General features: G+C 37.8%; 1 protein-coding gene across 19 annotated transcripts in view; it reads right to left on the reverse strand.

Moving 5' to 3' along the window:
• Nucleotides 1-13,814, reverse strand: part of BAZ2B (bromodomain adjacent to zinc finger domain 2B) — a 449,666-nt gene that overhangs the window by 308,827 nt on the left and 127,025 nt on the right. For 18 of the 19 annotated variants that reach the window (XM_062187182.1, XM_062187176.1, XM_062187160.1 and 15 more), the window contains exon 3: nt 12,848-13,205. The gene's annotated coding sequence lies outside the window, so the exon portion shown is untranslated. Of the gene's footprint in view, nt 1-12,847; nt 13,480-13,814 lie in introns of those variants that run through there. The other variant, XM_062187126.1, reaches the window with a different exon arrangement.

Consider the following 13,814-nt stretch of genomic DNA (forward strand, 5'->3'; position numbering starts at 1 on the left):
TTCACTGCCCAAATGCCTGCAATAGCAAAGGGCTGAGCTGAGCTGAAACCAGGAACTAGGATTGCCACCTGGGCCTCTCACAAGGGTAGCACAGAACCAAGTGCTGGAGACATCATCTGCAGCCTCCAGTTGTGTGCATCAATTAGCAGGAAGATGGATATGAAGTGAAGGCAAGACTCAAACCTAGGCACTCTGATATGGGATGTAGGTGTCCAAGCGGCAGCTTAACCACTGTGCCACAACACCCACACCTGATGTTAACATTTTTATGTGGAAACCCAAAGAAGCTGTTAGCCTCAGAAGCTTATAAACTATTTTAAGAATGGATGGTAAGTTGTAGAGAAATGACTAGAGAAAGGAAAAAGGGACTCTGGATGTCAAGGAGAAAGTTCTTCAGAAAATTCATGAAAAAAGAATTAAAAATAGGGCTTTGTTTGGGTTTAAAAATATAATAATCTTTCAGAATAAATCAAAAATATGTTATAAAAAAACTTACACGTGAATTCTTTTTTAAATCCAGACTAAAGTAAATCTGTATTTTTAATTTCATTTTCCACGAACTTTCTGATTTACCCTCCCTCCATAGTGTCAGGAAACACATGGAAGACAGCCTGCCCTTCTGTTTATGACCATAAACACCCCTTAGAGGGGCTTTGTGACAGGTGTCACTTCTCAGAAGTTTCTGCTTTTAGTCAGATAAGGGAAGCTCCAAGAAGACTCCCTTCTGCATCTGCTGAGTCTCAATTGTTTTCAGTTCCAATTTACCCACTTGCCAAAGTGGCCCATTTGAGGCAGTACTTTGTGGTCCTCTTTTATTGTCCAATTCTTTCATACTGCCTGGAGCTTAAGTTTACTGAGCGTTTTTGAAACTGCTTTCCTTTCCCCACACCTAGGTTGTTTGTTTTTCCTGATATAAATAATTGTATTTCTATGAGTAAAATTCACAAAAGATGAAATTCATGTACATCTTTCCCTCCTAAGTAAAGTGTGATTTCCTGCAGCACGTGAGCCACATATTTTACTTCTGAGCACCCTGGATTGTTTCTCATTATTAGGAAATAGATGCTGACCTGATTCTTGCTCTCAATTTAATGATCAATTTATTTAATTAATTACCACTGGGGCTAATAAGGGACTCTTAGCACATTATTACAGAACTAAACATGAGGAACTGGTAAGTGATTTTTTTGTTTGTTTCTATGGGTAACTGTAGAATTATTTTTAGCTCACTTATGAAGTGCTGAGATTACAAACACAAAAACAAATGCACACTTTTACCCAGGTATATGTAATTCATTTAGTTGGCACCTGCTGGACTTGTATTGCAATACATTAAATGCTACCAGGAAAGGATAAAATATTTGAAAAAAAAGTTGCAAAAAATGACCTGTATAACAAAAGGTGTTATCTTACAGTCTTATTAAATTTAAAATGGTGAAATTCAAGATACCATGTCACGGAACACTTCATTTAAAAAATAGTGAAATTCTGTTCACATTCTATGTAGCTTTTTTGTCCCTTGAGCATACCTCGCTCCTATCCTCCCATTTCACACACAGTACAAAAACATTTACACATTCTCTAAAACACTTCTCTTTTGTGAGTTTTGGCAAGTACACCTAAGGCCAGGCTTTCTGGAGGGGGAAGGGTAAACAGAGCTTTTCCCCAACTGTCCAAAGTTATTCTCTTCCTTGACCAACTGTTTACTGTTTGCACTGCCCTTCCCTAACCCTTCAATGTTCTACTTCAAACCTCCAAGGTATGAGTACAGGGAAGATTTATTTCCCCAACAAGTTGCTGAAACTATTAGTGATAATGCACAGAAATTCAATGCTAAGATACTGAGGCCAACCACGGACAAAATCTCCACACTCAACCAAATTACAAAGGCTCCATTCTTTTTTAAAACTTTATTTATTTTCATTTTATTTGAATGGCAATGATACAGTGACAGAGAGAGTTTTCTGTGAATACTGGTTCACTTCTCAAATGCCCACTACAGCCAGGTTTGGACCAGACTGAAGCCAGGAGCCAGAAACTCAATCCAGGTCTACATTCTGAACCGCATTTAAAATTTAAGTCCTCTTTAGCGGCAAACTTTTCACACAGTAATTCAAATGCCTCTTGGAATATCTGGTTGAGTCCTGGCTCTGCCTGTGAGCTCCTAATGCACGTCCTGGGAGGTAACATATGATGGCTAAAGTACTTGGTTCTCTGCCACCCAAAGGGGAGACGCTAATGGGGCTCAGGGCTCCTGGCTTCAGCATGGCCCAACTCTGGCTGTTATGGACATATAGATAGCGAACCAAAGATGGCAGATCTCTCTTCTCTCTGCCTTTGAAATAAAATAAACATAAATAAAATGAATATAATACATTATAAAATAAATAAAAATCCTCTTTTTTTGTTGTTGTTGCTACTGCCCACACTCTAACAACTTTCTTAAGCTATTCAGTAACTCCTCTTTGAAAATGAAGAAATCTGACCCACAAGCTCTATCACTTAGTGTTGTGTTGCAGACCCTATTTCTTTCAGTATGCTGAACTAACAACCCAGACAGGGAGAAAATGTCATCCTATAACTTACAAGCTGCTCCTGATTTTTTCAGCTGTTTCTTATGTCAATAGTTTAAGGTAGCAGTAACGCTTTTCCCATGGAAGATCAGACATATGTTTCAACAACCATATCATCACGAAAACCAGAAAATAGTAAGTATGCCTTCTCTCTAAACTTAATACACTGCACAGCCTTTTATTTCACCCCTTTATACCTTTAATTTACCTCAAAACTCTCCTTGTAAAGGGAAGAAATGATTATGTAAAAGTGCTCAGTTTTTCTGATGGTAAGTCTTGTGAAAGTAAATGTTCATTATGATACTGCAAATAAAGAAAATGAAACAAATTTTATTATTATGTAGTGATAATAAGTGTCACTATTATTAGGCAGTAGTAACGAAATTAGAAAAAGCCTAACCACTGAAACTTACTGTCCTTCACCAAAAAATTACGTAAAAAGACATTTTCTGCAACTGGAGGACATGAGGTAGAATGAAATATGCCAACACAAAGACAAATCCCTTATATTAAGAGCTAAAATTAAAAAAAAAAAAAAAACAGGAAGAAAGAAATGCCTGTGTCTATCAGTATTCCTGCAAATACAGTTTTGTGAAACTTAAGTCTTATACCTTTTTCAAACCAATGGTTAAGAATGTTATATTACCATAGTTTTACTGATTTGTGGTTACTTTAAAATTTACTGTATATGGGTGAAATGGTCATTTTTCTATTCAATTATGTCTATATTCCCACTAGAGTCTTTTTGGTTTTTACTTGCTAATTTTTTTATTGTGTGAAGTATTAAGCCTTTTTACTGTAATATAAATCTAAAATGTTATTTCAAAAACTAAAAAAGGGGAGCTGGTGCTGTGGTACAATGGGTTAAGCCACCACCTACAGCACTGGCATCTCATATGGGCACTTGTTTGAGCCCCAGCTGCTCCACTTCTGATCCAGCTCTCTGCTATGGCCTTGGAAAGCAGTGGAAGATGGCCCAAGTGCTGGGGCCCCTGATACCAGTGTAAGAGACCTGGATAAAGCTCCTGGCTTCTGGCTTCAGCCTCACCCAGCCCAGACCGTTGCAGCCCTTTGAGAAGTGAACCACTGGATGGAAGCTGAAATGTGCTCTCTCTCTCTCTGTCTCTCTCTCTCTCTCTCTCCCTCCCTCCCTCTTTCTCATTCTCTCTCTATAACTCTATTTTTCAAAAAAAGTCACAAAAAAGAAAATAAAGGCTGTGTGTTTATTTACTTTTTCCTTAATGGATATGCTTATTAATGGTAGTCCAGCCAATTTGCTTGTATTCCCCAATTATGCAACAGAACTAAATTAAAAAACATATATGTTTGAGTCAACACCATCAAATCTACTTAGAAAACTAGATCCTTGCCAATAAATTGGGGAAAGGGACACAGAAGTGATATTTGCTCAGCTGCAGGGTCACTAATCTTCACAGCTATGAAAGATCATGGGTTAAATTACAAGAAAAGTCCTTCACAGAAGCACAGTAAAAGAATCGAGCAGAAGGGAGGGAGGAGTTCTGGTTAATTTCAAACAAAAGAGATTTGAATACCTCTGACCAGAAAGGGCAGTTTCTTCAGTTTAAATCTGGCCTTCACAAACACATCTATCATCGAAGAATGATCTGAAATTGATTACAGCCCATCTTCACAGAAAGCCAGTTTTGAAAGCAATGGAAGAAAAGAAGGGTCCTATGAAGGGGTATGCATTGAAGGGATTTCAAAAAGACTGCAGAGGGGATGGCGCTGTGGCATAGCAGGCAAAGCTGCCACCTGCAGTGCTGGCATCTCATATGGGCGCTGGTTAAAGTCCCAGCTGCTCCACTTCTGATCCAGTTTTCTGCTATAGCCTGGGAAAGCAGTGGAAGATGGCCCAAGTCCTTGGGCCCCTGCACCTGCATGGGAGACCTGGAAGAAGCCCCTGGCTCCAGGCTTTGGATCGGCTCAGCTCCGGCCATTGTACCCATTTGGGGAGTGAACCATCGGATGGAAGACCTCTCTCTCTCTCTTTCTCTCTCTCTCTCTCTCTGCCTCTAACTCTTTCAAATAAATAAAAATAAATCTTAAAAAAATATAAAAAGGACTGCAGAATACCCTCAGAAACCCAATGGAGTAGCTGTAATGTATGTGTTTTATGGGCCAGGGTAGGGGTTGGGGGTTCATGCTCTCCTTCTTCCATTGGTTCTTTCCTTTCCTATCTCTGAACATTCAAAGTTTACTCATTCTTCTTGATCTAGTTCAATGATGCTACCTGAAGCTATCTGATATTCTGAATTTTCACTAACTTTCATACATAGCTCTAAAAGGACATTTAGATAAAGCATTCAAAATAAACTTAGATAGCTGTCCCATAAAAAAATAAAAGTGAATCAAACACCTGTGATTCTCTTGTAGTTAGTGTATTGAGTCAATCCATTTTTCAAGCAACTGTTAAATTTTGTCTTGCTGAGTTACTATTAAAAATTATGTTCAATAATTCATCTTTCCTCTTTTCCAAATATAACTGTTTTAAACATAACTAGGAAAGGTTGACAAGCAGGATCCCAAACCTTTATTATAGCTTTTCAAAAAATTATGAACTTCTCTCCATCTGATCTATCAATAAAGGGAAAGGAAGAGAAAAACAGACTTATTTAGATTTTCCTTCTTTTTACTTCTTCTGCTTATTCTGTGATGAGATGCTAAACAGCAAGGAAATAACAAAAAGGACAATAGTCAAAAGGGAGTGCAAAAAGGACATAGAATAATTCATAAAATGACTAATGTAACCTCTAATAATGGTAAGTTATCTGTAATATATAAAGCTATGATCCCATGTAACTCAAAACTAAAATGTAACACATCGTCCTTTAATAACCTTTGAATTTATTATTTAGAAAAAAAAGTACAGCCTACTATCAGCTAGATTAAATTTGGCCATATATTTTGTTATATTACCAACATATCCAGTCATTTGTGAAGCAAAGAAAGAGTAAAATGCACTCTTTGGACTGGTACTCAACCTTGAAGTGTTGAGAGCTACTTCATCATCTAGTGCAGGGACAAACACAGTGTGCACATGTGAACCTAATACCATGTTGTGTGGACAGCTTGGTATAACTGTATCATTATAAATCACTGAGGTATTTGCTTACTTTAAACATACACAAATCAAGGCATAGTTCCCTGTGATTCCTAAAGTGGTATCTGAAATACAGTATTTGACATTTTCTTTTCCTTCTCTTCTCATTGAAAGCTTAAGATTCAGAGGTTTTCTCCTGAAAAGCTCCACTGATAACATGAGGAAATTTTTACAGCTGGACTGACCTACCATTCAGATACCGCAAGAGCACAGTTACACTTACTATTCCAGAAGTCACTCAAAAAGCAGAAGAGACTCATTAGATTCCTTCCAAAAATTAGGGCAGCTTTATAGTTTTAGGATTAGCATCGTTGTAATCCAATCATAGAATCTTATCAATTTCCCTTTCTATCTATTTTTATACCACTAATGCTAAAAGTATTATTACTCTTATACATATTAGATGACACTGTTTTTACAGGCTAATTAATCACAATCTATTGTTAATTTCCTATATTGTTGCTTTCTAAAACTATATATAACAAAAGAAAACAATAACATTTTTGATCAGAGATAATTTAGTTATTAATTCTACAGAAAATAATCATAAAGCATTATTTTCCAAAAACTGCAATACTTGTGAAATCTAAGTTTGATTGTTTACTTTGAGCCAAGATTAAGTATATGAGAGGTAAGACATGACCTCTTAAACTTGCTTCCTTCAGAGCTTCATTTTATACAGCATTTAGTTTAAATTAAATATTTAAAATTGAAGCTATTCTGTGTTGCAAACACAGCTAAAATGAAGAGCTTCTGTAGCAGCAGTGACCAGATTTTAAATGCAGGTAGATCAATAAAAAAAAAATTTTTTTTTTCACCAAGCACAGGCTCCATGTGTGAGTGGAATGGTTTATAATAGCTTGCAAATGACTATGTGCATGCTGTAACCAGCTGTTCTTAAATTATGAATATGCAACCAATTCATGTTAAAGCCAAATCCCAGCACTATTTCTACAGAGAAATCCCAGTAGTTTTGCTTGTTCTACATGTTAGCTCTGTTAAGGATACAAATAGCAGTAAGCTTCCGAACAAATAGGACCAAACTATTGGCATTTCATGCACTAGGTCCATTATCACAGCAGGGAATGTCAATCATTGGTACATTCCTATAACAGCTCAGGCAATATGACAATGATCTTGTAGGAAGAAAAAAATAAAAATCTCTGCAGCATACTCAAAGTCCTTCTGACAACCTAATGCTTTCTTACTAGAGCCAATCAGATTGTCAGACCTGACCTACTAGAAGACTTGCACCAAGCTTGAAACATTTAAAAACATCAATCATAAAAACAAAGACAGGACATTGAATTATACAGTATTAACCTCCAGGGTTTGCATACAAAGACCTTAGATTTATTTATGTCCCAGCGAGTTAAGAGCTTCAGTACACCGTTCTTTACACCAAACTGACTGCCAATTTGATGAACCTCTCTGCCCTCAGCAGGAGTGCACCGTCTTTGATTAATGAGTGCATGTTTGTGGAAAAGTGTAAAGAGTAGAAAACAGGAAAAACACACAATTATATCCACACATCGTTTAAGTACCAATGTAATAACTGTCTTCAAGCCAAATGCTCCTTTTTCTCACATACACATGTACACACAAAATTAGTAAAGTTTCTTATTTTCATCATTATGATCCTGGATACTCAATAATTTTTTTCAGGAAAGGCATTCAAAAGTCAAGCAAAATTATATTTTAAATAGCTTAAAAGCCATTTGAAAGGCATTAATTTTAAAAAATAAATGAAAATTATCTTACATAGTAAAAATGAAATTTGAGGGATAAAAACTGTTTTCACCTCACATTTTTATAGAAGCCTATTTTAAAAAATCTCAATGTTTATCTTACAAATATTTAGACTTAAATATTTTACACCTCAAACTCCTGACTTGCCACAAATCAAACAGCATTCAAAATGGACTTAAAACTCATATAAATTCATTTAGTTTTCTTAGTTTCAGTAAAGATATTTGCCAATATTTTATAATTCCATACCTAGGTGTAAATTAATTAAACCTATTTATTACGCATAATTTCAAAGTTAGCATGCAATATAAAAACTTAGGAACCAAAGTTTCAACTTTTTATGACTTCTTTTCAGAATTACCTTCCTTTAACAACTATCCAATTCTGAAAATTCCTACTTAATAAATAGAATGCATATCTGTACTACAATTAAAACTATATTAGCTCTAAAAATTAGACTAAGCATTGAGATTATTTAAAAGTTAACATTTAATACGCAACTCAATGTTTACCATAATTTGGTTCATATAAATATCTGCCTTGACACAAGTATGAGATGAGTAAATACACTTCTTAAAAACTGAGTCCCAGTCTAAGTTCATGTAGTGATTTTTTTTTAAAGGAGTTGTCTGACTTATATAAAAAAAGTTTAGAAAGCATATTATCTGAATAGATAGCTTAGTCACAGTAACACAGGACCTATTTAAAAGGGAAGTGTCTCCATAAACAGGATTTTAGGAAATCATAATTCTGGAATCACTCAGTTTTATCATGTTAAAATTTTATTTATATTATATAAGAAGTTCTTTTAATGGGATTCACCTAATCAAATTAAACATTCTAATCACCAATTTCGCATTTAAGTATTTTTTAAAAGGCAAGCTATTTTAAATGTTGCAAATTTTATGCTCTTTGAAGATTAAATAAACATAAGGATCTAAAATTTAAAAATCAATACATATCAGGACTAGAAAAAGTCTCATAGTATTAAGTAAATTATATTATATCCTTAAACCTTACCATCCTAAAGTCTTTTACGCAAATTATTTTTTTTAAAAAGTGTTTTTCTCTGTTGGGATTATTCTTTATTCTTCCTCTTTCCTCCTTCCCACCTCCTCTCCCAGCAAATAAAAACCATGTAAATAATCAGAAAGAGAAAACACTTAGGCATTGATGGGATGACATCATTTTAGCACAACAGTATGATAACTATGATAGCTGAAATCAATAAAAGTTATTGTAATAAAAATATAACTTCCTTTAAAAATCGTAAATGGCTGCTAGCGAAATATTTTAGCTCTTAGTTTGTTTGACCTTTTAAGTAACATTTGGGCCTCATTATAAAAGAAAATTAAACACAAAATGGCCAGTTTCCCTCAAAATTATTTCTTTTCTGATTGTCTCCCATAACAAAAGTTTAAAGAAACATCAAACCAAATGAGTCAACGTCTACAAAACAAAGCACAATAGTTTTAAGACCTCATGATGCAAAATATTTAATTTTATATAATCAAAAACCTCTTAAAATACCTAACTAGATAATGTGATTAATCCCTGAGGAAATCAGGTATCCTAAAAATCATTAAACTTTGATGATACAAATTCATTTAAAGGTCAAAATCACCATATTAGTTTCTCTGTGCTAAATCATATTTTTCTTTAGGTAGTTCTAACTAGGACTAGTTCAAAAACCCAGAAATTACAACATAAAATCCCTTTCTGAAATCTTTAAATGCAAAGGTAATCAAGTTCTAACATATACTTTGACTAATTCAGGAAGATGAGACAGAAATTCTGAACTTTTCAGGCAACTGTTATATCTTACATCTTGTATAGTAACACAAAAGTAGCAACAAAGACATTAACAATTGCAGTTCAAGCTGGGAGTGACTGTTCTGTTTCAATTCAATGACACCACTAATGGCTTCTTAGCAGCTCCATGAAATCAACCAGCTGTCAAGTTGATGCATCAGAAGGAACAGTTATGCACTCCCACAAGAAAAAGCAACACATCAGGATGTTTGGCAAAACATCTGCTCCTTTACACTGCAGTTCTATAATAAACATGCAAACAAAGAAATCGGAGAAAGGGCAACAGAATTAAAATTCCAAGGTTTCCATTACAGTCCTTACTTGCATTTTAAATGAATGGGTTATAAAAAATAAAACAAATTTCTACCAAGTTGGATATTTTGAGTTATTCTAAATATTTTGAAAATGCTAAGGAAAACTATTCATATATTATTCTTGAATGACAAAAACTACATAACATATACTTTAAGAGTTCAGGGTAAACTATAGTCAAGTAAAATCAGTACCACAATGTTATATACAAAATTCAAAAACTAAAACATATCCTTTCTTCATTTAGTAAGTATTTAGTAATCGATGCCAACAGTATTTTAACAAATGAGGTTCCAAGAATGAACAGTCTAAAAATGTTTTTCCACAGTATTGTAAAGAGCAAATGGTGCCACAGTTCAGGACTAGTTTAAACATGTGAGAACAGTAAAGATACTATTATCTGGATTTTAAAATTGGTACCTACTCCTATTCCTATCCAAATCATGATATGAACATGTTCACTTCTCAAAAATAATATCCTGTTTTTAAAGCACACAATTTGATTTGCAAAAATAAAGACTCTTACTTGTCACCATAGGATTAGAATAATTTTACACTGACCCATTCATTTCAAACACTTGTTAAATCTTTTCTTCCTATCTGAAATACACAAGTGCCTTTCTGTTGTCTAAATTATTGATTATGCAGCATAGTGACAATAATATGTACAGTGTTTACAATAGGTGTGAGACATCAAATGTACTTAACTACCATTTTCTTAAACTGCTTATCCTCTGTTGCTTGCCATTTATAATCTGCCAAATCTTCTAGTCCTTTGTTGCATGTATAATTTAGAACCATCTGTTCTATGTGCTTTTAACTATTTAAACATTTTTCACCTACCTACAATTCACATAAATGGCAGACATTCAATTCACTCAAGCTCTCTATATAGCATTTTATATAAAGCAAATTCCTGGATAAATAGCAGCTAACACCGAAGAAGACTACTACAGAAATAAAAACACAGCACAATGAAACTTTCTATATTAGATAAACCTTTTCAGTGTATTCAGAACTATTTCTATTAGTTTTTTTTAAAGTTAATTGTAGTCAACGTTTTTTCCCCAATCCACAAGACAAAGAGAATGCAAATTAAATACAGACAGTTTCATGTCCTTGTTAGAAGAGATGTAAATATGCAGACTGAAAATGACTACAGGAGACAGAATTCTACTTTCCCATTCAATTTACAGCACCTCTTATTTATATACTAGTCAGCGTATCATTAAGTGGGTCATGTGACCAGCCCAACTTTTATGAGATGAAAAAGTATTTTAGACAAGCAAATTAAAACACTTGGTTTTTATTGTGCATCTTTGCATAATGGCTGACAAAGACTTTATAGCAAGAGATTATAAACTATCTTCTAAAATCAATTCTGCCTTTTATTTACTAACTACATTTTTGCCACTGTTTTGACCTAATCCTATCTGCTAGTATTTTAAAAAGTATCCAGTACCTAGAGGTATTTCCAATAAATTTTTCAAAAGGTAAAGAAATTTACCCAAAAAATTTTAATTACAAGAGGGAGCTGGCAATCTAAAATAAGTACTGAACCTATACATATATATGAACCAATTTTTAAAAAGCCACATGGGAGATTGGAGCAAATAAACGGAAATATGCTCACTGCAAAGATTTGAAATCTTAAAAAATGAACATAAAAGCTAGGTGAATACCAACTAACACAAAAGTTTATACCTTTTTTTGCACATGATCTTCCACCTGTTACCTAAACACAAAACGTGAACACTTTGCCAATTCATTTTGAGAGCAAAAGACAAAAAAATAAGCCACATAACTCATAGTTAGCCTGAAAGTTGCACGATCCTTTAAACCAGGGCAAAATTAAGAGGAAAAAAAATTCACTCTGGGGGAAAATTTCTCGATAAACTTGACATGACGTCACTAGGCCCCCTGAACAGTGCCTAAACTTGGAGCTATATTCAGACGCACTTTCTGCCTTTCAGAGGCTGCTTTCCTTTCTTGAAAAATAAAAAATAAAAATGGAGAGAGAGACAGAGACTTGGGAATAAAAATTGCCCAAGATGGCGAAACGCTTGTTGTTTAGAGGGCAGGGGGAAAAAAATGGAGGATATTGTAATATACACAAAGAGATAAATTTCAACAACTCGGCCAAGGGCTGCAGCTGCTTCTCTCTTTATAAAGAAGGGACACACAAAAGATAAATGCAGACGGAAAGAGAAAAGATGAGAAAATCTCCCGGACAGCAGGGCCAGTTCGGACTCCTGCAACACTTCTGCCCTTCCCCACTCCCAGTTCTGGGGTTCGTGGAACTCCTCGCGGGGAGGCGGCCGAGCGGGCGAGCGGCGGGCGCAGCGCAGCGCAGCCGGGAACCGGCGCGGCGCGGCGGGCCGGGCAGGCCGGCGCGCGAGGCCCACGCGCGGTCACGGCGGTGGGAAGCCGGCTCGGCGCCTCCGCGCGGACACGGCCCTTCCCAGGCAGCCGCGCCGCTTCCCAGTGCCGCCTGCCCCACCCCCACCCCGCCGCCGCCGCCGCCGCCGCCGCGCATTTTCAGGAAACTCGGGAGCCTCCAGCTACGCGCGGAGAGCCGAGGAGGCCCGACCTGGGGAGGGGTGGCCGACGCCGCTCCGTCAGTCCGAGCGGGAAGAGGGGGCGGAGGCAGAAAGGGCAGCGGGAGGCGAGGGCGGGGGGGGGGGGGGATCTCGAAACTACCCCGCCGGGGAGCGGGGCAGCGGCGCCTGTTCCGGGGTAGGGACGTCGACCGCGGCGCTGCCAGAGGTGGTTTTTCAAGAAGCAAAACTGTTGGCGGCGGCCTGAACGCTGGAAGCCCGTAGGGAGGAGGAGACGCCGGCCCTGCGGCCGCGAAGGACGGCCGGCACAAAGGACGCGGAGTGGCGCGGCGCGGCTGCCCGTGCCCGGCGCGGCCCGCGGCCCCACTGCGCCAGGGTCCCGCCCGGGCGGCCAGGAATAAAGTTTACGTTCTCCTGAGACCGCACCCCCCGCCTCCCACCCGGGGCCGCGCATCTCCGCGCCCTCCTCCCCCAAACTCCACTCGGGACCCCGACAGTCACCCCAGCCTCGCAGGCAGCACAACAAAGGGACGACCGACCGGCGAGGGTAAACAGCGGCGGCGGGGCGGCCGGGCGGCCGCGGCGAGCGCGTCCGGGCAGCGCCTCCGGAGTCCTCCCGCTCGCAGGAGCGCAGTTTCTCCTTTTCTGTTTCAACCGGCCTCGGAACATTCGGAATTCTCGTCTACACCCGCACCCCTCACGCCCGCGGATTTTTAACTCACCTTTACTTTCGAACTGAGAGTTGCGGTGGATGGGATTTTTGCCTTTCCCAGATGGCTGAAGGTTAAGATTTTTGGAAACCCCACCACCTCCTTATTTCTACTACAATTTCTGCAAGAAAAGTATAAAGAGAGTTGGAGTGGAGGTGAGATTTGTGGTCGGGAAAGCCCTGGACGCCCTCCTGCTCCGTCTTCCGCCTCTCTCCCTCTGATTAGTTCCTATCCAGCAGCAGATTGAAGCAGGGGATGATTCTTCTCAAGGTTTGTTCAGCAGCTTCACTTCTAGGCGAAGGCTTCATGAACCAAGTGACGTCAACCAACAAGGCTTCTCTCTCTCTCCTCTCTCTAACAATGAAAGTTGCTGTTAACAAGGGAAAAAAGAGAGAGAATTGTTTATACCATTTCGGTTCCAATAATAAATGACCTATCAGCTCCTAAAGGAGCCAAGGGAGGGGTGCTTCTTCCTTCCAAGAATACTGTAGCTTTGAGTTTGCACCGTTCCTTGTCCCAGGAAAAAGTTAAGAAACTTAAATGTTTTGTTTTGATTTTAAAATAAGAGGGCACAGAAAACAGAATGGAAAACTTCGTTTTTGAAAAATGGAAACGAGAAATTACGGAACGTAGATCAGCCATCTCCACCGAAACTTTTTTGTGCATAATCTTAGAATTCTGTTGAGGTCTACAAACCCACTAAATTAATGCCCCAGAATGTGTGGAAGTTAGGACTCAAAATAAAAAGCAGGATGCAGCATGGTCCCGGAATAAAATAGTACTGGCCATCCACAGGCTAAACTCATGTAATGTTTTAACACTAAGGTAAAATGAAATTTAAATGAAAGACGTGAAAATAATAAGTCGTTTAAAAACTGTATGCACAAACTGTAAAAAGTAATCGCGATAGTTTTTTTTTTTTTCTTTTTCAGTTTCTGAGAGGCTAAAAAGATAACTAATTTAGGAACTGAACACTTTA

Source organism: Lepus europaeus, chromosome 1 (assembly GCF_033115175.1).
Source record: "Lepus europaeus isolate LE1 chromosome 1, mLepTim1.pri, whole genome shotgun sequence".
In the NCBI taxonomy this organism is placed as follows: Eukaryota; Metazoa; Chordata; class Mammalia; order Lagomorpha; family Leporidae; genus Lepus; species Lepus europaeus.